At 47.0% G+C, this 27,836-nt stretch overlaps 1 protein-coding gene across 4 annotated transcripts in view; it reads right to left on the bottom strand.

The window, feature by feature from the left end:
• The window catches only part of PRLR (prolactin receptor), a 346,542-nt gene that overhangs the window by 195,765 nt on the left and 122,941 nt on the right, over positions 1 to 27,836 (bottom strand). The window lies entirely within an intron of this gene.

Below are 27,836 nucleotides of genomic sequence, written 5' to 3'. Positions count from 1 at the left end.
ATCCTGCTGGAAAGGCGTAACGAGTGGGGTTCCGCAGGGGTCTGTTTTGGGACCGGCTCTGTTCAATATCTTCATCAACGACTTAGATATTGGCATAGAAAGTACGCTTATTAAGTTTGCGGATGATACCAAACTGGGAGGGATTGCAACTACTTTGGAGGACAGGGTCATAATTCAAAATGATCTGGACAAATTGGAGAAATGGGCTGAGGTAAACAGGATGAAGTTTAACAAAGACAAATGCAAAGTGCTCCACTTAGGAAGGAAAAATCAATTTCACACATACAGAATGGGAAAAGACTGTCTAGGAAGGAGTACGGCAGAAAGGGATCTAGGGGTTATAGTGGACCACAAGCTAAATATGAGTCAACAGTGTGATGCTGTTGCAAAAAAAGCAAACATGATTCTGGGATGCATTAACAGGTGTGTTGTGAGCAAGACACGAGAAGTCCTTCTTCCGCTCTACTCTGCTCTGGTTAGGCCTCAGCTGGAGTATTGTGTCCAGTTCTGGGCGCCGCATTTTAAAAAAGATGTGGAGAAATTGGAAAGGGTCCAAAGAAGAGCAACAAGAATGATTAAAGGTCTTGAGAACATGACCTATGAAGGAAGGCTGAAAGAACTGGGTTTGTTTAGTTTGGAAAAGAGAAGACTGAGAGGGGACATGATAGCAGTTTTCAGGTATCTAATAGGGTGTCATAAGGAGGAGGGAGAGAACTTGTTCACCTTAGCCTCTAAGGATAGAACCAGAAACAATGGGTTTAAACTGCAGCAAGGGAGGTCTAGGTTGGACATTAGGAAAAAGTTCCTAACTGTCAGGGTGGTTAAACACTGGAACAAATTGCCTAGGGAGGTTGTGGAATCTCCGTCTCTGGAGATATTTAAGAGTAGGTTAGATAAATGTCTATCAGGGATGGTCTAGACAGTATTTGGTCCTGCCATGCGGGCAGGGGACTGGACTCGATGACCTCTCGAGGTCCCTTCCAGTCCTATAATCTATGAATCTATGAATCTATGAATCAAACCTTAAGTTTTAAATTTATGATGGACACCATTAAAAAGTTTCTCTTGCCACAAAGATTATCCTTCCAGAAGTATTTCAGATATTGCTAGTAATTAGAATGTTGAAGACATTGATCATCTGTGGATATTATTTTAAGTTGTGATATAAAGGTACTGTTAATTCTCAGCTATTATGCACAGTTGGAAAAAGTAGCTGATATAAGTTACAGTAACATGACAACGGAAAATGTTATAGAATACAGCAACAGGTTTTAGCACATGAACTGTAATGAGTATTATGTACTGTCAACTCCTTCCACCTCTCTAAAGTCCTTAACTCATTTCTCTCACTCAATTATCTGCTCTTATCAAGCTGCATCTGATATACATTAATATGGCTTCTAACCTGGTACAAGCTGTAATGAGACAGAACCCAGGATGGGGGGCTTTTGGGATGCAGTGAGTGATGTTTGTGTCATCCCTTCCTGCATCAATTTTGCGTTGGGGGTGTGACGGTATGAATGTAATATAATATCTCATTGAAAGGTGACAGGTCCAGAAAGAGTTAGTTAACTCACAGACTGACCTGTGGCTGAACTGTAGAAACTGGTTAGGAAGATATGTAAATGAATAGAGCTTTGAAATGTAAGTCTGCATTGTTAGAGGTAAAAGGGTAGATGTTTGCTCAGGGCTTGTTATGTAAGCAAACAAGTCTTTTCTATTGCTATAGTTTTAATTCAAAGATCAAAAAAGGAATATTAACATTTATAATGATACTTAAGTGAAATAGTATTATTGTCTATGTGTCTCTTTGAAGGTTGTGGTAACCTGTATCTGAACTGTTTAATGGATAAATTATCCTGTGCTAATTGCCATGATGTTTAGAAGGAGGAAAGTTGAGCCTATTGTTTTCTCAGGCCAAAAGCTTCTGGAAATGTATAAAAACCTTGGGACGCGATCCTTCTACATCTCAGATCTGTTTTGGGTTTCAAGAGGGGGAAACCTTAAGCCACAAGGATTGAGATCCCCAGTCATTGACTGGAGCCACCCTGAATATGGACATTGGAGTATAACCTATGGACTATATCTAAAAGGACTTTTGGCAACTACACCTCTGCTATGTATCTGAACCTCAAGAATTGAATTCAAATCTGTATGTATATTGATCTTGTTTAATAAATTTTAGCTTAGTTAATAAGAATTGGCTATAAGCGTGTATTTTGGGTAAGTTCTAAGTTCTAATTGGACCTGGGTATGTGGCTGATCCTTTGGGACTGGAAGAACCTTTTCTTTTATATGATGAGATAAGATTTTCAGTAATCATCATATCTGACAGGTGTGTCTGGATGGAGGCCTGAGGCTGGGTACTTTAAGGGAACTGCGTTGTTTGGACTTCTGAGTAACCAGTGAGGTACTACAGAAGCTGTTCTATGCTGGCTTGGTAAATCTAAGTATTGAAATATCCACCAGCTTTTGGGGTTTGTCTGCCCTGTTCTGTTTGCAGTTCACCCTAATTGAGTGACCTCAGCAGGCTCCCATGGGCAGCACCATCACAACTCTGCTGGGTTACCGAAGACAGACATTGGAAGATGCAGAGAAGTTGAGGTAAGCTGCTCACAGGGAGTGTAAAGGAATGCAGCTATCGCACACAGGACCTCAGGCTTTGCTAAAAGGAAGCCAAATGGGTTCCAATTACTCAAAAAAACAAGTCATGAGAAGCTCCCAGCAGTTTGAGAGAGGAGAAAATCTTACACTCAAGCTATCTGCTGTGGAGAGTAGTGAGCCGAAGTTGCTTTCTTAGGTCAAAAGAATAAACTAGCATTTCAGGATAAAGAGTCTGAACTCAAGGGAGAGTCCAAGAGGTCTCCATTGTGGTGGAATGAGCAGGTCTAACCCATGAGTAATATAGTGATTTCTAGACCAGTGGACACCCATGTATGAAAAATAAATTTAAAAAAAGCAATATTTCCAGTATGCATGCAGCATAATACATGGAGTGCATTTACAACAATAAATATAATTAGGGAAGTATAATTTAAAAATGCAATTTTAAAAAAAGGAAAGGGTTAGAATGCAAAAAGAAAAAAGCCTGTGATGCATCTCTCTGTCCTTAAATAACTGTATGTTACCTACTTACAGTGTAAGCTATTCAGAGCAGGGATCTGTCCCCCTGCATGTCTACCAAACTTTTAAACTCTATGTAAATCAATAATAGGTTAAAATGTTTAAAGTCATTTCAAATACTCTGATTGAATGACACTGCATCTGAACTGAAAGCCTGACTGCATTTTTAAAGCTATTTTGTAATTGAAGTTCTCTTCCCCTCCACATCTGCTGAAAGATTTGACACACAACTGGGTAGTTCCAAAACTGGAATGACCAATGCCCTGTAGGCTGAATGGGCATCTATTCTTCATATGCACCAACTGCATATAACTGCCTGTCAAGAAAAACAAACAAACAAAAAAACCCGAACAAACTGGGTAGAACAGTGCTAATGCGATCACTTCACTAGTGCACAAACCTGACCATTGTCATCACCTAAACTCAAGAGTCTCTAACACCACTTCTCAGCAAAGATTCCGCAGAGGTCTTGTACTATTTAGACTTCTTTGCTAGTAGCAAAATTATGGGAACATTGTTGAGTGTCACAAATAATTAAAACCAAATTACTCTTGTCAAAAAGTAAATGACCACAAGGACCTTAGAATGTGGCTTTTTTCCCCCTCTCCCCCCAGTGTTTCAGTTAAACGCATTCAATCTAAATCCTTTGAAAGTACCAGACAGGAAGTTTAACCAATCTGGGTGACAGCTACAATCGAGCACACTGCAGTGCCAATGTAACATATGCAGTTAAACAACCAAACATATGAAAGTTATTATAGTCTCAAAACCTGAGGGGTCTGGAGAACTGTGGAGTTGATTTTTTTTTTTTTTTTTTAAAGAATGAACAAAGTGGGGGGGAAGCACATTATGGTAGTAAAATTTAACTGCACCTTGGAAACAGTTGATTAATGTGCAACATTTTTTTCAATTACATGAGACTACTATACTATAATAATTTTAAAACTGTCTGGTAATCCAAAGTAGTTGTAGCCATGTCAGTCCTGGGATATTAGAGAGACAAGGTGGACATACTGACTCAAAGCCACACAGAGCCTGCCAGAACAACAAATGCAAAACCCACCTTTTGATATGGGAAACTGCCTATATTAATATAAGCAAACAGTTGAGGTTGGAGCATGATACGTCAGTGGAAATCCAATTGGCCACTGTTCAGTGGGAGATATTCCCCAGCTATTCAACCACTTAGTAAGTAACTGCAATCTTTCGTAATAGACTACAGAAGAATCCTTTCACAAGCTAACACAGCATAGCAACTGGCAAACAGGAATTTAGGACACAATTAATATCATATGTTTGTTAAGGGCAAACATAAAAGCCAAAGTTGCATGCAGACAAGACATGCTAAAATACGTAAATTCCACTCACATTAAGTTTAAGCAATTATGCTTTTTTAAAAGCAAACAAAATCTGTTCTTTGCATTTTCAAATTAAGATGAATAGATAATGTAAAAGCTCGACCCATAAATATTTAACCAGTTTTTGTTTCCCTTAAAGGCGGCATAATGTAAACCTGCTGCCACCCTTCTCAGAGGTCCAGCTTGTATTTATCACATAGCAAATCCCTTGTATTTCATACATAGCAAAGAAGTGCTGTTGAGGAAAATTATAATAGAAAACAATCATTGCTTTCCAAGATCTCATTTTTGAGGGGTGAGAAGGTGGGACAAATTCAGCATAAACTGGTTTTTGAGACAGTGGCATAAATACATGCAATCACTTTGGCCTAGATCACAAAATCACCTAAGCAAACTTTTAAGTGACTAGAAAAAAAAAATCAGAGGAACACACACTATGATTCACTAAATCTGAGTTAGGTGCCTAGGCTCCCTATACAATGATTTGGCAGAGACTGGTGCCTTAGACTAAGATTCACAAAAGCCCACATACTAGGCAAGTAGCTGCCTAAGCTAGCCAGTAGGAGATGCTGACAAGAGGGCTGTGTGCTAAGCCCTGCCCCTCTCATGGAGATAGGCACCTAAGTCCAGGCTGTAGGGAGCCCCCTATCACTGCTAGCTATTCTCAGCTGTGAGCCTTCTTTGGAGTTAGACACCTATGGTGTTTAGGAGGAGGAGGAGCTCCCTCATAGCAAGAGTACTCACCTGGGATGGGGGTAGGATGACCAGATGTCCCGATTTTATAGGGACAGTCCCAATTTTTGGGGGGCTTTATCTATTATCCCCCACCCCCGTCCCAATTGTTCACACTTGCTGTCTGGTCACCCTAGATGGGGGAGACCTCCAGTTCAAGTCCCCCCTCCACCTGATGAGAAGAAGGGAGTTGAAAAGAGATCTACCACTTCTCAGATGAGTACCCTAACCATTGGGCCCTGGGATGTTCTGAGTGGGGCTATTTCACTGTCTCCTGAGGCAGCTGCTCCACTTCTCCTGCTCTAACCCCCAGGCAAGAGTGTCAGTCTCTCTCTCTGGCCCAATGACTCTTCATTTATTTATTGAGAGTGTACCAACTTCCACAGGAGCCTCCCACGTGCATATCCTGTAACTACTGTGTTAAAAGTTGAGGGAGGGTCTCCTTTCCCCAACCCTTGGCTGTTGGGTGTGAACTCACCTGAGGGCCCAATCCAGTGGGTGTGTTCTGAGCCCCTCAGGCGAGCTAAGGGGCTGAATGCCTATCTTCCTTGCTTTGTGAATCATTCTGGGGCTTTGGCACGAGATGGACACCTAGAAAGACGGAGCAGCACACATTATCCGAGGCAGAAACATAAGAGCAGAGAGAACTTTTTGCTGCAAAAATTTAGGTGTTGAGTGAGTTTAGGTGCATTTAGGGTGTGTTTAGGGTTCACCAGGAGTTTTGGGAATTGCAGTAGTGCTGGAAATTGGGTTTAAGTGTTTAAATACCAAATTTAGGTACCTTTATAAATCTAGTCCCTTGTCTTTTCACAGTACTATAGCAGATGCATGTTGCAACACACCAATTTCACATATAAATAAGACTATGCCAGACTACAACAATTGCCTTAACCCTTTTGAAGTGTTGAAGACCAATATTTATTAGAAAGATGCAATAAGACCACTGGAGATTTACATGGCAAATAGAGTGCAAAATATGTCAAGAGTTTGAGGGCCTACGTCCTGAAAGGATGAATAATTTGCAAAACTATTTGCAATTCTCCTGGTTAAATAGGAACTATAATAAAACAATCCTTGACACAAGCTGCTTAAAGTTAATGATAAAATGCAAAGAGATTCAGATTTTCCTTCTATAAGATGAAGCTTGCTGAAGAAAGGAGTTCTCTCTCTTACAACGAATCTCTCCCTTCAAACTGAAATTTTACATGTTTGGTCTCTTGGCAAAGTTTTACATTAATCAGGCAAGGCATTTTAAAGATTTTAGAAACTTCTGGTATCCTCTCTATTTTTATCCTTTTCTTCCTGCTTTTTCAGACAGAATCCGCACCCCACCCCCCCTCCACCCCACTTCTGACATCAACAGATCAGCAAGTTCAGCCAGGCACAGCAGCACTGGCTGCTTAAGAAAGAAAATTAAGCAGCCAAAGAAGGTCAGCCAGGGTAGCTGGGAGAGGGAGATCTCATGTGCTGCCAAAGCTCATGTGCTGCCAAAACACTCTCCCGGCCCCTAAAAGAGAACCAAAGCCAGGTGATTGGGAGTAGATCTGGAGAGGTCAGCTGACCATTTCATTCTTTATGCTCCATCTGTTTTAATTCTTACTGTCCTGGATCGGACTCCTGTATGCACCAAAGGCACAGTCCTGGCTTCCTCTAATGGCAAACAGTGACCTCCCCTACATCCTCTGGACAGCTGCCCCCAAACCTAATGTACCCTGCCTACAAGTTCTCAGTGTTCTGGCAGCCCACACCTCCTTGCCATCGGTGTGCACAAGTTAAAGCTGAACAGGGAGATGGGGGTGGGAGGACGATGTAGGATGTCAAGCTGTTTCTGAGCACGTGCGTTTTGAATACTGGTCTCAAATGCTGATGAGGGTATTCCCATGATCCCTCTACTAGTCCTGTGCCTACTTGGGGAGGGCCAGACTGACCCCGCCCTGTTGTTGTAGAGTCTCACCTCCCACAGAGGGTGGGGCAAACAGGTGCTCCATGTGTGCTGGTAATTTAAAACAAACAAACAAACCCACACACAACATTTGCCCTCAAAGAAGGCCCAGCATAGTTGCTTGCTAAGATCAGGTCCCCAGATTGACTATCATGAAATCCATAAGCCTCTCTGCCAGTACACAGAAAGACACCTGATAAGCCAAAGCCATTCATTCTAACCATATTTCAGTACCAGTCTGGTGCCACTTCACCCATTAGTCCAAGTTCCTCTGACTTAGATCGTGCCATAGGTCTAAATGCACTGTGGGTCCAATAGACTCATTTGTTATATTTTGAGAGGCCAAGCCTCCCTGCAAATATCTGTCCAACAGCCTGCCTGCACCTATGCGGTAGATGGTAAACCTGCTTCCCAGATCCCTTCTTATCTCTCTCTGCCACAACTTCCATCCTGGCGTTCTTATGTCATCGGGTGATTATTTATTTATCTTGTCCTTTAAACATGATCTCTATTGACTTTGAGAAGGTGCAGCATGACTGGAGCAGCCACTCCTACTTAACCCCATCTCACTGAAAAACTTGAGACTGTTACCTGCTGGAGCACCCACCACAACAAACACCACCATGCAGGGGGAAGCCATCTCAATAGCCTTGGCCCCTGTATTCCCTCTGAGTTGGATTCAAAGGTGCTTGAGCTGTAACATCATGCCTGCTGAAAGGACCCACACCCTACTGACTGCTGTCACTACCCTAATCCTGCACCATGCATGGCCTACAAGGGGTCAATGCCCATGTTCCCCCCCATAGGTTGTTTTGCATACACCCCCACCTACAAATGTCTGGGCACTGGGACCCAGAAAATCACAGTCCCATCCTGGTCTGGCAGTTCTGCCAGAGGCAGGCCATGGAGCCTGTACTCAGCTGCTGTTAGCTCCTGGAGAATCCAGGGAGAAGAGAACTCCTCTGACACTCTATCTGTGTGGGGAAGCCCCTATCCCAGTTGAAGGAAAACCTTGTGGGCACCACAGCTTGGGGGACACCCCCAGAGTTCCCTGAGGAAAGACCCACACTTAGTGCTACCCTCTACTGCTTCTGCTTGGGACAAGCAAAGTTAATGTCACCCCCACATGACTGGCTCATGAAGTTTGGGCTAAAGGGATGTTTAATGATAGTGTAGACCAGTGGTCCCCAAACTGTGGGCCACGCCCCTGGGGGCACAGAGGAACCTTCGGGGGCGGCAAGAGTGCCACCCAGTCCCATCCCACCCCAGCTCTGCCTTCAGTCCCTCTCCCCCCACGGCCAGCTCTGCCCCTGGCCCCAGCTCCTCCCCCTTTCCCAGTTCTAACCCCAATTCTGCCTTCAGCCCAAGCTCCTCTGCTGAGGAAGCCTTGGCTGTGCAGTAATGGAGGGGGGGAATGCAGGTAAATTCCATTACTAGCAAGCGGAGGAGGGGAAGGTGCAACAGGAAAAGTTTGGTGTAGATGTTCGGGCTTGGGCTGCAGCTCAAGCTCTGGCATCCTTCCCCCTCACAGGATCCTAAAGCCCAGTCTCCAGCCCAAGCATCTATACGGCAATTGAACAGCCCCTTAGCCCAACCCAGAATCAGTTGGCAAGGGGCAGCCAAAGGGGTCTAATTGCAACGTAGACATAACCTTAGGGGCCCAGCCACTAGACAGCTGCTGGGCTGACCACATGCTCTCTACTGCTGCACTGGCTATGTCTGTTATGTCCCTGGGGGTGACCTCCACCCCATCCTTGCTGGAACCGCACGGGTCATCCTAATGCTACTAGGGATCCCCCAACCTTGCTGACTCCTCTGGTACCTGCTTGCTGCTGCAGCTTTCCTTCTAGGCTCAGAATCATGGTCCCCATGTGGCAGAAGGGCTTAGAAACCCTTGCCTTTGCTATGCAGGATGCAATAAGATTATGCTATGCCTAACCCATGTCCAATCAATCAGCCACGAAGCTCCCGGTCTCCAGCCAAGAAGGAGGGGAAGAAGAGTAGGGGGGTTGATTCTGAGAAAGACCAAAAGATTTTCTCTCCTCTACTGATATAGACAAAACCTCCCCACTTCTGAGGCTGCAAGGAAGTGGGAATTGTGGTCAAACCGTATTATATCTTGATACTGATGTTCATTACTGCTAGTTAGACAAATTATCGCAGTATTACAGGCAATGAGATTATGAGAATATCTGTACAGTATATAGCACTCTAAGAAGATTATTAGTACAATCTGATTACAGAAGACGTCCTGTACTGTTCAAGATGTAAATAGTGTATAGAAAATGTTGGGTCTTATAACTACAGTACAGCAAGAGAAGCTCTGCACAACAGACCTAATCTTGTAGGTGTCGGAGTGCCCTCCCCTTCCACTTCTGTTGGAGCCATTCTGAGCACTTGAATAATGTCCTAAGTAAGATGTGGTCATGCTTAATTTTATTTACCTCCTGTTTGGCACTAGAAGTCAAAGCCTAAAATAATTTTCACCCACCAGAAAACCATCTTTCACCCCTAACATCTAGGACAGGGGTTCTCAAACTGTGGGTTGGGATCCCAAAGTGGGTCCCGACCCCATTTTAATGGGGTCGCCAAGGCTGGTATTAGATTTGCTGGGGCCCAGGGCCAAAGCCAAAGCCCACCACCCACGGCCGAAGCCTGAGGGCTTCAGCCCTAGGCAGGGGGGCTAAGGTTACATGACCCCCACCCATGGCAGAAGCCCATGGGCAGCTTTGGGCCCCTCGCCTGGAGCAGCAGAGCGTGGACAGGCTCGGGCTTCAGTCCCCCTCCTGGCTCATGTAGTAATTTTGTTGTCACAAGGGGGTCACGGTGCAATGAAGTATGACAGCCCCTGATCTAGGATATTAAGAGCCTGGACATTTTTGGATGTTCAACAAATAAAATAGGTTATTTTGTTAAGCATGTGAAACACAGTGTATGGAAATATAAGCTTTTCACACCAGTTACCCAGCTATCAGCTGCAACAAGATAGGGATAAATGGCAACCAGCATTTTCCCACCCACATCATCGTGGTTCTTAACATCGTGGTTCTTAGAAGCGGTTTTAAACATGACCTACAAAGGAAAAGGAATGGAGAGGCCTGAAAGGCTCTCTTTTCTTCTTGCTTTTTAACATTAGCATTTGAAGTGCTGAAAGTTCCTGCAGTGATTGGAGAACTAGTGAAATGGTGACATCACAACATCCAAGAGAGTGAAAGTCGAGCAATTAAGAGCAGAAGGTTATTTTAGTCAGATGATCAAAGCTTTGTCTACATGGGGGAGTGAAGGGGTTATTTTGCACTAACCTTACTTCGTATGGATTGAAGTGACCTGCATTCACATGACAATTCTTAAAGCATATTAACTGGCCAGATAATTCATTGCACATTGAAATAGCGCAGACTAATATTCATGTGGGCGTATCTCCACTTGACACTAACTTGGCAGTCCTCCAACAGCTATCCCACACTGCTTTGCATTATGCCAAGACCAGCCTTCTGTTTGGGGTCATCTTGATGGCATGTCACCTTTCCATTTAAATGCTGCTGTGAAGCCAGAATTAGTCAGTTGCTGCTGCATGCTCCTGGAATTGTATACATGGCTATAACACCACTACACCATACCTAATGCAGCTGCCTGGAGTGATACATAGGTCTTGGATCTCTCATTCCTCTAGGGACAGGTGAAAGTATAGGCAGCTCTTACCAGGAAACATCACAATAAAGGGATGTATAAAGACATTTCTAAGGGGATGGTTGAGAGGGGACACTCCTGGGACTCTATGTAATGCCAAAACAAAAGCAAGGAACTGAACAACTCTTATAATAAAGCCCAGGGCAGAAACAGACCCTCCAGCAGTGCTTGTACAACTGTCCCTACTATAAGGAGCTGGATAGGATTTCTTTTGCAGGACACCACCACCAAACCCAAATGTATGGAGGGGCAGTGCCAAAGGTACTAAGGACGAGGCCAAACAAAAATAAGATAAGGAGAAGATCACCTTGGAGAGCCAGGATCTCTTTGCTACACCGTATCCCGAGGCAGACCCTGAAGACATCCATATGGACACTCTGCCTGACAGCCCTGGGGAGGGAACCTCAGCCAGTGTAAGCATCTTCTTGTTCTACATTTAATTATTCTTTATTATTAAGTGATATTACCACTATGAAATGCAGCTGGGGATTGTTTGGTTCTGGGTGCCTGATAAATGCAGCTATTTTGGACAGATGGAAGCTGGGACCTTCCCCTCTCCTTACCCACTCCTAACCCCCACATTCAGCACACCACTGCCAGAGGACCCACCCTCCCCCAATTCTGGCATGGCAGATTCGGATAGCTAAACCTTATACTGTGAATATATTTGAGACATGCAATACCGTTAAAAAAGGCACCACTGAAATTACTTGGCTTCACATTTTGATCGAAGCCTTGCATGAGATTACACATATCATAGCATTTAAGAACATAAGAACAGCCATACTGGGTCAGACCAAAGGTCCATCCAGCCCAGTATCCTGTCTACCAACAGTGGCCAATGTCAATTGCCCCACACGGAGTGAACCTAACAGGTAGTAATCAAATGATCTCTCTCCTGCCATCCATCTCCACCCTCTGACAAACAGAGGCTAGGGACACCATTCCTTACCCATCCTGGCTAATAGCCATTAATGGACTTAATCTCCATGAATTTATTTATTTATCTTTTAAACCCTGTTTTATGAGGTACACTCCATAGCACATTTGCATTCCATTCCAGGAGCTGCGCTTATGCTTTCAGGGTCCAAGACAAGTGACAGGGCAGACTCAAGCAGGGACAAAAGTCCAGAGTTTGAGGCAGTTGACGACATAACCCCAGGCAGAGGTTCCTTGCAACAGTCTTGTTAGGCCCTTCAGGTAGGGTTACCATATTCTGTACCTCCAAATGGAGGACACTCCACGGCCCCCAGCCCCGCCCATACCCCCTCCCCAACCCCGCCCCCTCCCCAAAGTCTCCGCCCCCTCCCCTGCTTCCCGCGAACATTTGATTCGCGGGAAGCCTGAAGCAGGTAAGGGGGGTGTGGGGGGGAGGAGGCGCGGCCCAGTCTGGCCCCCCCGGCGGCTCCAGCCTGGGTCGGCTCGGGCCCTGGGGTGCCGGCCCCGGCCCACCACCCCCGGCCCGCCCAGCACTGCCGGCCCCCGGCGGCCCGGCACACCCCCGGCCCGGCTCCCCGCGGGCCCGGCCGACCCGGCTCCCCGCCGGCCCGGCCGACCCGGCTCCCCGCCGGCCCGGCTCCCCGCGGGCCCGGCCGGCCCGGCTCCCCGCCGGCCCGGCTCCCCGCGGGCCCGGCCAACCCGGCTCCCCGCCGGCCCGGCTCCCCGCGGGCCCGGCCGACCCGGCTCCCCGCCGGCCCGGCTCCCCGCGGACCCGGCCGACCCGGCTCCCCGCCGGCCCGGCCGACCCGGCTCCCCGCCGGCCCGGCTCCCCGCGGGCCCGGCCGACCCGGCTCCCCGCCGGCCCGGCTCCCCGCCGGCCCGGCCGACCCGGCTCCCCGCCGGCCCGGCTCCCCGCCGGCCCGGCCGACCCGGCTCCCCGCCGGCCCGGCTCCCCGCGGGCCCGGCCGACCCGGCTCCCCGCCGGCCCGGCTCCCCGCGGGCCCGGCCGACCCGGCTCCCCGCCGGCCCGGCTCCCCGCGGGCCCGGCCGACCCGGCTCCCCGCGGGCCCGGCTCCCCGCCGGCCCGGCCGACCCGGCTCCCCGCCGGCCCGGCCGACCCGGCTCCCCACGGGCCCGGCTCCCCGCCGGCCCGGCTCCCCGCGGGCCCGGCCGACCCGGCTCCCCGCGGGCCCGGCTCCCCGCGGGCCCGGCTCCCCGCGGGCCCGGCCGACCCGGCTCCCCGCCGGCCCGGCCGACCCGGCTCCCCGCCGGCCCGGCTCCCCGCGGGCCCGGCCGGCCCGGCTCCCCGCGGGCCCGGCCGGCCCGGCTCCCAGCCCGGACCCCGGCCCGGCACCGCGCCCCCAGCTCCCCGTCCGGCCCCGCGCCCGGCCCTGCACTGCGCCCCTGGTTCCCGGCCCGGCACCATGCCCCCGGCCCCCGCACCGCCGGCCCCGGCCGAGCACCACCCAGCCCTCCCGATTTTCCCGGACATGCCCGGCTTTTGGGGATTTCCCCCCGGACGGGGATTTGAGCCCCCAAAAGCCGGACATGTCCGGGAAAATCCGGACGTATGGTAACCCTACTTCAGGTTTATTCCAGGCAGTACCGACGGCTGCCCAATAACCCTTTATGTTATTGGGACTGTTAAGAAACAGTCCCAAAACCCAAACTCAATAATCATGTGCCAGGCCTGCCGACCTTCCTCCAAGGGCTCAGGCAGTCAACAGTCTCTGCAGAGATCACCTTGGAGAGCCAGGATCTCTTTGCTACACCATATCCCAAAGCAGGTCTAGCCTGGTCCTTTTCGCAGAGAACAAAGGGTAGGTGGTCTGTTCTCTTCCCTGATCAGCCACCTACTGAGCAGCCCTCTGCCCTTTTCAACTGCCCCTTCCTTACAAAACAGCAAGTGCAGGTGTAGTGGGCCAGGGCTGAGTGGGCCCACAGCAGCTCATTAACCCTTGCTGGCTCAGTGTCAGGTTAGTTTGCCTGGTCACAGAAGTATATGTAACTGCATAATATTTCACAGCCCTAGAATTGCGGAAAGTTGTGAAGGCAAATGGCTGAGATATTTCATAGCATTTTAGGAGATACAGGTCACAGCAGAACACTGTAAACCCTTAATGTTCTGAACAGCAACCACTGCAAAATTTGATTCATTTTGCAGTGCACTTTGTGTTTGTCTGGATTTGAGATAAAATGGAATTATTTAAGACATAGAAGGTGCTATATTTTGTCATGAATATTGCTTAGAATAGCAGACTTATCATGCACGCTAGTATAGGTCGCAATGCCTTGCCAGTCCTGCAAAACCTCTGAAGGTGGACCATCCTGGTAAATAAAATCATTGCATATCTTGCTGGTTTGCCCTTAACTTATTTGAAGAGGCCCCTTCTCAGTTTCCTGGTCACCTATATTAGTGTAATGGTTTCCAGGGTAAGGACTGCCTAAAGAGGTGCAGATTTAATTACTAACCTATCCCCTGGTTCCACCTCACCCCTATTCCCAGAACCCCCAAACCCTACTGCTTCATGCAAAGCAAGGACACACACAGCGAGACATACCCTCCTGTCCCCCAAACCTCAAAAAAACCAACAACACTAGGATTAAAATGAGGTTCAGTACAATAGGATCCATAAGCACAGGGGAAGCAAGATGCAAAACAACTTACCGTTGCAAGCCTCTCCCTAGACTGGGAAGAAACTTTGGGGATGGCATTCCAATAGTTAATGAAAAAAATATTTTATCATTGTTACCATGGAAACTGAAGAAAGAATAATTACCTGTTAATTTTCTCAGCTCCCCCAGCTCCTGGAGTGTTGCAATCCTCAAGAGTAGGTCCCTTATCGGTGCCTGAATGCCTGTGTAAGGGAGCTGCTGGCCCCTTACTGAATCTTAGTGGATTTTTTTGGTTGGCCCTCTTGCACAGCAGGAGAAAGGGGAAGGGCCGAAGAGGAGTCAGGATCCTGAGACTGACAGGGCCCCATAGGCAACAGGGAGAGGCCAGCATTCTAAATCAGCCAGATTGAAAAGGCAGGCAGGCCAGCTGGAACAATGAAGGAGTCAAGAGCCCAGGGCCCGTCCTCTATGGGTAGGTCAATTAGACACTCATGGCTGGCCCATGCCAGCTGACTCAGGCTAAGGGCTGTTTAACTGCAGTTTAGACGTTCAGGCTCAGGCTCTAGGGTCAAGGTGGGAGGCAAGGTGGGAGGGTCCCAGAGCTCGGGCTGCAGCCTAAGCCCAAACATGTACACTGCAATTAAACAACCCCCCTTAGCCTGAGCCCGAGTCAGCTGGCATGGGCCAGCTGCGGGTTTTTAATTACAGCATAGACATACCCTGCAATGTTGGGATTCCCTCAGAGTCCTAGACCTTTCCTTCCCCCCCCCCCCGCCCCCCCGCTGCCCAAGCAGTTCAACTCCAGATTTCATCACTCAGGTGTCTTTACTTGGTATCCAGCAATGCTACGCTTAGTTGATCAGACTCAAATGTGGGGGGTGGATGCAGGGTACATCACAGCTCCAAAGTTGCACAGAAACCCAGTCCCTTTATATACATTACACTCTCATTGCATTTACTATATGTTGCATTACACATTTCTGGATTGACTTGGTTACTTTGCAGGAACCAATCCCTGCACAACATGCTCTGTCCCGGCATTGTCCATGTTTGGCCTACTCTTTACTTCATCTCTACATTCCTAATTTATCTTGTCCATTATTACCTTGTTCCTAGTAAATGTTTCTCTGAGTGTTCTCCCTCGTAGCTCAGACATGCTGGGTTTTTTTAGCCTACTGACCTATTTACTTATCTTAGCACAAACGTCCTGTTTTCAGCCTGACAATTCATTTACCTCCCAAATCCCATCTTCCAAAGAATGAGGCCTCCCCCAACTATGTTTAATTACTCATGTCAGGCCAGGCCTACCTACAAGCAGTAGCTCAGAGTCAGAGGCATGAGAGCAGCAGCCCAGAGCGGAGCTAGAACAGCTGCCAGAGCTGAAGAAGCATCAGAGCAATAGGAGTGGGTTGAGTTTCCCACTCTCCCAGCAGGGTTGTGTGTGCAGGTCCAGGGAGAGAGGAAGAGACGGGCCCCTTTCCCAAAGCGTGTCAGGAGGCCATTAAATGCCAAACCCAGAGTGGGGAGATAGCCTGAGAGGAGGGCCAGAACTGAAGGTGGAGAACAGTGTTGTATCCACCAGGTAAGGTATTAACAAACTTTAACAGAACTTTATTTACAGTGGAAATCTCTTTATCAAGCTCTAGCTGCACACTCTATAACTCTCCCAGCCTCCTCAACTCCTCCCCACTCCTTCCTGTTTCCTGTCCTTTCAGATTCCCAACAGCCAGTGCTCCCAGTTCTAATAATCACATGCAGCATCTGGACCACATTCCCTCCTCTCTTAAGAAACTTTCCAAATTAAAATAAACATTGTTGTTCTAACCAGAGGAACAAATATGAAACAAGACACTATACTGTTGGCAGGAATATTACACTGAAAACACTGTAAATACAACATAACATAGTCTTTAGTCCAGGCAGGTGGTTATCTGAGTCTGACAGGCCGTCTCTCAAGCCCCGATTCCAGTGCAATGTCTTGTTGTGTTGGTTCAACGGTGAAGTCATCCAATGCAAACTAGGTGTTGGCATAATCTCCTCTTGGTGCATAGGCAGGTGCAAGATAAGAAGCATTCCATACCCGCTCATCAGAAAGTCGATAGGTGTAAGATCCCTTCTTCTCTATGATTTTAAGAGGAGCTGTGAATTTATGGTCCCCTTTGCGTAAGATTCCAGGTTTTCGTATTCTAACAAAGGAACCACACTCAAACTTTGGTTCCTTAGCGCCCCGCCGTTTGTCTGTGAAAGCCTTAGACTTTGCTTGGTTCTGTTCAACTGTCTTTCTCACATCATCCTTGTTTGGGGCATCAGGTCGTGCCTTTAACAATCCAGCAATGTTTAGTTTAGTATTCATCTGTTTCCCATGCAGTAACTCTACTGGTGATCTTTGCGTTGTGGCATGTCTTGTAGCCCGGTATGCTTGCAAGAAATCAGTAGTGAAGGGTATCCACAATTGCCCTTCCAGTTCAGCTGTTTGCAAACTCTCTTTCAAACTTCTGTTAAACCGTTCGATTTCTCCATTGGCTTGACGGTAATATAGGGATGACCTCCTGTGTAAAATGTTCTTCTCTGCTAGAAAAGTTTCAAACTCCGGGGAAATAAATTGACTACCATTATCTGAAACCAGTTCTTTGGGGTTACCTTCCCGGCTAAAAACTGAAGAGGGGAACTTAATTACTGTAGCAGAAGAAATCTGCGATGTAAACGCTACCTTAGGCCATTTGCTGAAATAATCTATTAAAGTGATGACATAACGACAGTCAATTGGAGCAGTATCAAAAGGTCCTACAATGTCAATTGCCACTTTTTCCCATGCAGATTCAGGAAGAGGAACAGGCTGTAATGGAGGGGTACATGTCACTGCTGTCTTATCATGCATTTGGCAAGTGACACAGGATTTTATGAGTGCTTCAGTTTGAGAGTCCATCCCTGGCCACCAATACAGATCTCATAGTTGTTGTTTGGTTCTGACAATTCCTTGATGAGTATCGTGTGCCAGGTGTATGAGTTTTGACTGTAATTCTTCTGGCACAAGTAGCCGGTGTGTACCTCATAGCACACAGCCATCGAGCAAAGAAAGTTCATCCCGAACTCTAAAATAAGGCAGCAAAACTGGGTCAAGGTTTTTAGGGTTACTGGGCCATCTCTTTGTCAGAAATTCCCATAATTTTTGTTGAATTGGACACGCTGAACAAGGAGCTTGAAATTGTTCTCTTGTAACTGCAGTAAGAGTGCTTGTAATAAGCACAACTACTACATCCTCATCCTCCGGTGGACCATTTGGTGAAGGCAAAGGCAGGCGAGAAAGGTAATCAGCTACCACATTTTCATTTCCAGGCTTATATTCCAGTTCATTATTGAAAGAGAGTGGTCTTGCAGACCATCTAGCAATACGATATCCTGCTCTTCCCAGTCCTTTCATGGTGAGCAATGTCGTCAAAGGGCTGTGGTCTGCCCGCAACTTGAACATGCGGCCCCACAGGTAAGTTCTCCATTTTTCATTAGCCCAGACACAAGCAAGTGCTTCTTTTTCAACTGTAGAATATTTTCTCTCAGCATTACTTAGTGTCCTTGAAGCAAATGCAACAGTCCTCTCTGTGTTGTCCTCATGAAGTTGTGTGAGGACAGCCCCAAGTCCATAATCAGAAACATCAGTAGTTACAATTGTGGGCAATGCAGGACTGAACAGTGCAAGTACTGGACTATGTACAATCAAGTCTTTCACCCTTTCGAAACTAGCTTGTGCATCCGTTGTCCATACTGAGGTTGAACTTTTCCGTAGTAATTCTCGTAACAGTTCAATGACAGAAGCATAATTGGGAATGAATTTTGCATACCAGGAGGTAAGACCCAAGAAGGAACGTAAGGTTTGCAAATGTGTTGGAGGAGGAGCATTTGAAACTGCCAGGATATGATCTGGATCAGGTTTTAGTCCAGACTGTGAAATTTTATGCCCCAGAAAGGAGAGTTCAGTTTGTCCAAATTTGCATTTGGACCTATTGAGCTTGAGGCCTGCTTTGCTGATGCAGTTTAGTACAGACTGCAGGTTATTGTCATGCTCCTCAGTAGTATTTCCAAACATGATAATATCTTCCAAATAGCACTGAACTCCATGTTGATTCTTCAGAATCAATTACATCATTTTTTGGAAGGCACTTGGGGCTGATGCGAGACCGTATGGAACATGTTTAAAACGAAATAGTCCCTCACGTGGAATAAATGCTGTGAGGTCTCTGCTATCTTCATGCAACATAACCTGGTGGTATGCACTCTGCAAATCAAGAGTAGAAAACATCTTTTCTCCACAGAGTTCTGCAAATATTCCTTCTATGTGAGGAAGAGGATGGCTGTCAATCACAATAGCTTTATTTGGCTCCCTTAAGTCCACACAAAGACGAATGTCTCCACCCTTCTTCTGCGTCACTACTATAGGTGAAACCCATTCCGAAGAGTTAATCTCTTCAATAATGTCCTTTTGAACAAGTTTTCTAAGTTCCTCTGAAACAGCTTCCCTGACTGAAAATGGTAAGCGCCGTAATTTCTGTCATACAGGCATCACATTATTCTGCATTTTAACTTTATGCAGAAACCCATAAGCATAGCCGAGTTTCTCCTCAACCTGGAGTTGGGTCCCAGCTGAAACTGGTGTGTGTACCGCAAGAGTGCTTTGCTGAGGAAGATCAATTCGTCCATTAACTACCTTGAGATTTAAAGCAGCTAATAAATCTCTGCCAAGGATAGGAGTGCCTTTGTGGACAATGTAGAACTCTGCAGTTACACAGCGATCACCAAAAGTAACTATTGCTGGCAGGCAGCCATGGAATATGGTTTTTCAAATAGCATACCAAGTGAAGTTTGGGTTCAGTAAGAGGCACATCTTTAAAGTAACGCAAATAGATGGAATCAGGTAGTATAGATACTGCTGAGCCAGTGTCCAACATTAGCTGAATAGAGTGAGATTTGCCTGAGGGTATGGCAGAAACATTTACAGTGCACTTTATTTGTTCTGTAATATGTGCAGTAGTGATTTTGTCTACACTCAGCACAGTAACATCTGGTATTGTAACTGCATGCACCTGTTGATTGAACTGGCTACTGCGACATACTTTAGCAAAATGCCCAATCTTTTTGCAATGATTGCACTGAGCTACTTTTTCTGGACATCCTGTGTAGCTTGCAAGATGTTGTGGGGATCCACAGCGAAAGCATGCTTTTACTATATTTTGCATTTGCTGATTCAGTGGCTTTTCATTAGTTTTCCTTTTGCAATTGTTTGTCTACAGTGATAATGAACTTTTCTGCAAAGGAGTCACAGCCTGGACTGGGCCTCCTGTACCCTTGCTCATTATTTTGGCTTCAGCTGTAGCTGACTCAATCTGAGTAGCAATGGTTACTGCTTTTTCTAGTGTTGTGGTTCTAGAAGTAAGCGTTCTCTTACATGAAGCATTGTTGTTTTCTCAATGAGCTGGTCTCTAATCATCTCATCTGCCATATTCCCAAAGTCACAAGTCACAATCAGACTCCTCAGGGAAGCAATATACTGCATTATAATCTCCCTTGGTTTCTGCTCACACTGGCGAAATCTGTAGCAATTAGCTACTACATTCACCTTTGGGACAAAAAAGTTCTTTAATGCAGTGAGTGCAGTCTCATATTTACCATCTGCAAGGGGAAAGTGTAAAATATACGCTGCCCTTCTGCTCCAAGGCAGTGGATTAGCAGAGCATTCTTTCTTACTTCAGAAATCTCTGTAGCACTGATTGCAAGCAGATAAGTCTCAAACATATGGTTCCAGACAGTAAAAGCAATTGGAGGCTCACCTGGGCTTTGCAGAAATGGTACAGGTGGGTTCAGAGGCAGAAGATCCATCCTCATCCCCAAAATGTTGTATCCACCAGGCAAGGTATTAACAAACTTTAACAGAACTTTATTTACAGTGGAAATCTCTTTACCAAGCTCTAGCTGCACACTCTGTAACTCTCCCAGCCTCCTCAACTCCTCCCCATCCTTCCTGTTACCTGTCCTTTCAGACTCCCAACAGCCAGTGCTCCCAGTTCTAATAATCACATGCAGCATCTAAACACGACAAACAGGTTCTGTCACACTGAGTCCAAACCCATCCTGGGGAAGCGGCACACCAGCAGCATAACAGCAGCGAATCCAGGTCCAGGAAGATGACACTGGACTTGTAAATTTGTGTAACTGTAGAGTTTATAGCATTTTAGAGACTGCATCATTGAACCTTACCCATGCCATTTCCCCACAGTGCTTATACTGTGAAGTGCTCATTGACCCCATAGAAACGGTTTTTGGTGTAAATACATTGTATATATGTTTAAGTGAATTGCAGTGATTACAGGTTAAAAGGATAACAAGGGGTACCTTGTCTCCAGCCAGAGTTGCCCATGAAGAGACAGGGGTAAATGCCTAGAAACCTCTGGGCTCAGTCCTCCCTGTATGACATGAGTCCTGTTCACATAGGGCCAGGAGAGAAAGTCAAGGTTGGCAGGTAGTGAGGGGAAAATGAAGTGGGGAAGGGACTCAGATCCTTTCATCACTTGGTTCAGCTGGGATCCAGAGAGAAATTTCCCTACTACGGCTGGACAAATTCCCCTGCTTACACCTGGCTAATCTGAGGGGGAAGAAAGGAAGGATAAAGGATAAAGTGTTTGGAGAGTTACCAACAGAAGACACACAAGACCACTGAGGACTGGAAGGATGTTCTCCTGGAGAAGGAGAAAAGCAGACAGCTGACCAGAGACATGATCAACAGTGCTTGTCAAAGGGGGAGGGATAGCTCAGTGGTTTGAGCATTGGCCTGCTAAACCCAGAGTTGTGAGCTCAATCCTTGAGGGGGCCATTTAGGGATCTGGGGCAAAAATCTGTCTGAGGATTGGTCCTGCTTTGAGCAGGGGGTTGGACTAGATGACCTCCTGAAGTCCCTTCCAACCCTGATATTCAATGATTCTAGGACTTGGGAGAGTACTGACTATGACGCTATTAACAAAGAACAGGGGACTGGCAGCATGAGCTCTTGGAGGCAATGCAAACATGGAATGCTTTACTGGAGAGGATGCTGCTACAATATTCCCAGCTAGCACAGCGGCCTCAAACAGCACCGTATTCCAGTCACATTCACCCTACATTGGAGGCACTGCTACTGGACACAGATTGCCAACCACAGCCCATTCCCTCCACAGACTGAATACCGAGAATAGTGCATTTTAGAAACCCACTTCAAGCCCTCAAGCCCACAGCTTTCTCCTACAGCACAGTACTTGAAAGAGGGAGTGCCCAGTAATTTGTGAGCAGCACAGTTTGAACATGAACATACTTGCTCTAGTCCTTTTTTAGAGTTTTCATTATTTGTATCAATTTACTTTTATTTCTGTTTCTGTTGAATAGGTTTCCAAGTTTGCACTGTTCTGTTTGCTAATTTTTGTGTGTGCATTATTTGTTCAATAGACAATTTGCGTTAACAGGAGATCAAAGTCTCATGAAAGCACACTTCCAACACAAAACCCTTTTAAAACATTGTGTAAATAATTGGAAAATGCCTGCAAAGTCATCAGACAACAAATCCCTATATACAAGCCAAAGAGACCACACCAAGTGTATAGTAGTCCAAGTAAGAACATTGCACAAATCATTAAATAATCCCTCAAAGTCATCATACAAAAAGTTCCTATGCACAGGCCAATGAGACCAGCATTCCAAATAAAAACAAATACATCACAACATTTTAAGCAATGGCCTCAAAGTAAAAGCACAAGGCATCCCAGACAGCGCGCCCCTAGCAAATACCATTTTGGAGAGGCAGGCTCTCTGACTATTCAAAGCATTTTGAAAGTCTTTGCATCTTTGCCTTGCACAGAGCACCCAAGCAGTTATAACACAAAGCAGGTATTCCTCTGCAGCCTCTAGCCTTGTCATGAGTGAACACCATCTCCTCTTCAACCACCAGATGCATACTCCCCTTTTTTCTATAGTTAAATAATTCCTTCCTACTACCCAAGTGTCCAATAAAAGGCTTCACCAGCATGGGTAGGGGAATTTCAACACCATTAATGTCCATACTGGTCCTGGGATTAAGTTCTGCCTTTTTCATTAATGAAAACAAACATGAGTTCCTAAAGAGCCTAGCATCGTGAACCTTTCCTGACTACTCCGCATTACTGTTGCTGAATATCCCGTGGTGTTCAATCAGGCCATGAGCACCCCTTTTTATTTATGAACTTTGAGGCCTGGTGTGGGGGACAAAAATATAGGCACAAAAGTCCTAGCAATTACCCAAATGCAATCTGGGAATTCTAACATGCAAACCCACCAATAACCTCCTCAGTGTTGCCAAACTTTATGGCCCCCCACCGTCAATATATTCGTAGCAGCGCACACCTCCATCACAACAGCCGATCTGCCTATGCCAAACTGATTAGCTACTGTCCAGTAGTAATTGGGAGTAGTGAGCTTCCAGATGGTTAGAGCCACATGCTTCTGAATGTTTAGGGGATCTCATGCTGGTGTCCTCACACTGTGTTGAGCTCCAAGCAGATTGAGGAAAGTGGCATTTTGACATCCTAAAATTCTGCAGCCACCATGTTGGCAACCAAGTTGTGGGCAGTCTTGTCTAGTGGTTGAAGCAAGAGTCCAGCCTAACAGTTAGAGCTGAATCCAAACAGGGTGGGACCAGGAGCAAAGCCAAGAGTCATAACTGGGTGTCAGAAACCTAAGCCAAAACCAAAGAGTTAATTGGAGTCATATTCAGAAGGTGGAGCTGTGGGTCTGCACCAGGCATCAGATGTCAGGAAAAGCTGGGGACTGGAGCAGGTGCAGGCCGGGGGGCAGGGGCTGGGGCTGGAGCAAGGCTAGAGACAACAGAAGTGGACACAGGACCAAGTACAGCAGTGAGCTAGGAAAGCACTGAGCAGCCATGAGACTGCTGCTGCTATTGAGCTTAAGTATCAGCCTGCTGAGTCCTTCAACCAATCAGATGGCACAGTCAGACAGCTTCTATCAGGGCCAGCTGCACTCCTTAGGTTGCTAGGAGCAGGGCCGGCTCTGGCTTTTTGGCCGCCCCAAGCAAAAAAAAAAAAACCGGGGTGGCCAGAACGGCAAAGCAAAAAAAACAAACAAACCAGGGGGACCGGCTGCAGGGGGGAAGGAGGGAGCGGGCGGGAGAGAGAGTGAAGGGGGCGGCCAGGGCTAGAGCAGGGGCGCTGCCACGCGACCCCTCCCGCTGCGCCGCCTCCTGCTGCCTGCCGCGAGGGCTCCACTCCGGTGGGCGGGGAGGGAAGGAAGAGGACTGCCCTGCAGGGCGCTCTGGTTCTCCGTGCTGCCGCCCCCTACAGGGTGGCCGGAGCGGAACAAGAACAACAACAACAACAAAAAAGCAGCCGTGCCGCCCTAGGATTGGGCAGAATGCCGCCTCGAACAATCTGCCGCCCCAAGCACCAGCTTGCTCAGCTGGTGCCTGGAGCCAACCCTGGCTAGGAGACTGGCTCTGCTACAGGCTAGGGCCCTGACACACTACTGGTCATCCTACAAGTCTTTCCCAACAGTCAATGCTTGTTTCTCAAGTCCAGAAACAACGTTGCACTGAGTGAAAATGCTCTAAGGAAAGTTTATCCAAAAGCAGCTGCTCAGTGTTTTCCTCTTCCTGCTGATGGTGATGCTAAGGTTGCCAACTTTCTAATTGCACAAAACCAAACATCCTTGCCCCACCCTGTCTGAGGCCCTCCCCCACCCTCACTCACTTTGACTGGGCTGGGGCAGGGGTGTGGGCTCCAGGATGGGGCCAGAAATTAGGGGTTCAGGGTGCAGGAGGGGGGGCTCTGGGTTGGGGCCAGAGATGAGGGGTTTAGGGTGCAGGAGGGGGCTCTGGGCTGGGACAGAGAGTTGGGGGTGCAAGAGGAGGTGCAGGGCTCTGAGAGGGAGCTTAGCAGGAGGTTGAGGTGCAGGCGGGGGTTCGGGCTCTGGGCTCCAGCCAGGCAGCGCTTACCTCAGGGCAGCTCCTAGTCAGTGGCACAGCAGGGCTAAGGCAGGTTTCCTGGCTGCCCTGGCTCTACGCAGCTTCCAGAAGCAGGCACCGCCCCCACAGCTCCTATTGGCCGCAGTCCCTGGCCAATGGGAGTTGCAGGGGCGGTGCTCAGAGCGGATGCAGCGCACAGAGCTACCCTGATCACACCTGCGCCTAGGGGCTCCAGGGATATGTGGCCACTTACAGGCGTTGTGCAGATCCAGGGCAGGCAGGGAGCCTGCCTTAGCCCCGCTGCACTGCCAACCAGACTTTTAATAGTCCGGTCAGTAGTGCTGACCGAAGTCACCAGACGTTCCAAAAACCAAATGCCTGGCACTCCTAAGAGGTGCAGCTGTCAAAAACAATGGCTGTGTCACCAGTCTTTGATGTGGTCTTTCGAGCAGTCTCTATTGCCCCTGACTGACTTTCTTTGGTTAGCCCCTGATCAGGACAGTTCTTGGCCCTGGGCCACTAATTAGGCCTAGTGGTCTGTTTCCGTACCTTTGGGCCATGTTTCTGGAGGCAGCCTGGTGCAGGGGTGTTGTCCCTTTTCTGTCCTAGGCTTTCTGCCTCCTTTTCCTACTCTGAGCTTTCTCCTTTTGTAGCAGGCCTTGTTTCCCCTACTGGTTGGAGCTGTGGATGCCTGCCTCCATGATTGGCAGTTGTGTCAGCTGCGTGGAAATGTGGTCACGCTGCTTGCTTATAGGCCTAGGCACCGACTCTGTGGGGGCCCCAGTGCTGAGGCTTCCATGGAAAAAAACAGTGGGTGCTCAGCACCCACCAGCAAGCCCTGCTGATTGCTCCACCCCCTCACCCCCAGTGCATCCCACCACAGATCAGCTGTTCAGCAGCAGGCAGGAGGCCCTGGGGGTGAGGGAGCAGAGTGAGGGTGCGGTGCGCTCAGGGGAGGGTGCAGAATGAGGAGGTGGCGCGGGAAGAGGCGAGGCGGGGTGGAGAGGGGGCAGGGACTGGGGCAGAGCAGGGGTCGAGCATCCCCAAGGAAATGAGAAAGTTGGTGCCTCAGCTTCTGTGTAGGAGAGACTGCCCTCCCACTTCCGCCTCTGCTCAGAAGAGGGTTTGTAGACCCCATTGCAGGCTGCCTTCTAAAGCAAAAGCAACTCAGTTGTAAGAACTCGAATATTCTCCACTAGCCTCTTAGTATCAGCTTTTGTTAGCACTCTGGCATGGAACAATATTCTGTCCATGCTGTCTGACAGCAGTCTGAAAATGGCACTGGCTCGCAAAACAGAGATGAATCATGGGATTGGCCCCAAGTTCCAGAATTCTAATTGCTTCCAACTGGCTTCTGCTCTACATCCCACTGTGCACAGCGAGAAAGGTCTCAGAATGCAAAGAACCCAGCATCAAGGCAGAGCAGCATGGGATACCTGCTCAGAGTGCTGAGTGCTTACTCCAGATTAAGTCCCTGCTGTGTAGATGCAAGGATAAAGTAGAAAAGAGCTGATTGTATGGATGCAGTTATTGTGGGTTATCTAACACACAACAGTTAGTGCACAAAAATGTAGTGTGAAATAAATCCCTTGTATAGACAAGGCTTAAAATTCTTTTGGCTTGTCCACCCTAGGATAAGAGGTTTTTACAAATGGTGTTAGCTAACTTGTTTTGAAATTCTACTATACTTAACATCAGCTGCAATTGTGGCTTTTGGTAAAATAAGTGAGAACCCAAATTTCTATTGAATATCTAGGTTTAGGAAAGATTGATTAACTATTTTAATTAAAGAAACACCGGTGCGTTCTGGTTACAGCAAAATAACACAGGAAAAAATTATGCATTTCTGATCGAGCTCAATTTAAAAATTCTTAACCATTATAATAAAACAAAGGAGAAAAATGTGCAAAAAGGCTAACTTCAAGATCATGCTAGGATAAATATATCCAAATACTAAACAAGGAAGTAAGAAGAGAGACTCTCCCAAGACATTTATTTATTTTTCTTTGCTCATGTTTATTTTGATCTTTTTATTAGCGTGGTTTTAAAGCTTTCTATAAACACAGAGAATATCTTAATAAAGACAGAATAGGAGTAATCATATACATTACCTATTATAGGATTATCAAAAGGAAAAAGAAAACAAGAGGGATAAAAAAATATAGCAAAGTGAGTTTTATATGCTCAGGTAAGAGGAAATGGAGAAGGAAAGGTAGTGGTTTTGGGTCTTTATTATTAGAGATCATCCAGTCAAGAGTAAAAGCTCTTCCCTCTCCTCCAGGTTCTGCATCAGCTTATGGACTGGCAGTGGGGGAATGTTACAGGAAATATCAGTGGTTGCTCCGTCAGTGCACCCAGGAGCTTTGTGCTTGTCTATGTACTCCATGGGCAGAATGCCAATCAGTGTGTGCACCTCCAAAACCCTACTGGCTGATAAAGCCACAGTCAGGTCCATTATATTGTTTCCTTCCAAAAATAACTCAATTTGTCTGGGAGGAAAAAACACAGCACACCAGTTTGCATGAATTCTAGTTTCAAAGCTTTCAGCATCTCACTTGTCTGCCTTTGCCTGGCCAGAAACAGATGAAGTGTTTGGTTGAAAAAGAACACTTATTTTTATCATCCTGATTAATCTGGTCTCTACTGTATTTATGAGAAAGACCAGCCAGCCATAATTGTTCTACATTTGTCAGACATTAATGGACTATTAACAGCCATTGATAAAATCTCAGGATGTTGATGTGCACTGAAAATCATTTTCTCATCAGTACACAAAGGAATTCAAATTTAATTTCCAAATGCAACTTCAATAAATCATGAATATCCTTAGTTGTTTCCAATCTTCCTGAATCCTGCTGAATGCCAAGGGCCATTGACTTCTTCGACTTAGCAGAATAGAAGAACATATGTAAAACTAAGTGTTTCTGCTAAGTGTTGCATTCTCCTAGCCATGTTCACATTTTAAAGAACATCTATGCCCACACTCATTGTGCCCCACTGTATCCTGATGATTTTTCAAATATTCTTCTTCCTTCTATTTTTTATTTCCAGTGGGCCATTTAAACCGGTTCCCCACAGAGTAAATGGATGCAACACACTGGAATACCCAGCAGACATAGTTGCTATGCATGAGGAAGACTGAACAGCTATCACAATGGACCTTTTTGTGGTACTCTCGACTTTCTAGCATGCCAGAACCGACTACAAAGAATAGTAGTACTGTGTCCACGGTCAACCCTGTTCTGGAGGGGATGAGTTCTTCCCAGGAAAGCACTATGTGGCGTCCCAAGATGAGTCAAAGAGTTACATGGAGGAGAGGGAAACTCCTTCTCTGTATTCATAACATCAGCATCAGCCCAAGACCTGAGATCAGATAAGCTGCTCAGCAAGCAGAAAGTGACATGCACTCAGAACAGCTGATATCCTGTCTCAGCAGATTTCAACCAGCTCCTTAATTATTTCTCTCTGC

This window comes from Malaclemys terrapin, chromosome 6 (genome assembly GCF_027887155.1).
Source record: "Malaclemys terrapin pileata isolate rMalTer1 chromosome 6, rMalTer1.hap1, whole genome shotgun sequence".
NCBI classification, from domain to species: Eukaryota; Metazoa; Chordata; order Testudines; family Emydidae; genus Malaclemys; species Malaclemys terrapin.
This window is presented reverse-complemented; position numbering and strand designations above follow the sequence as displayed.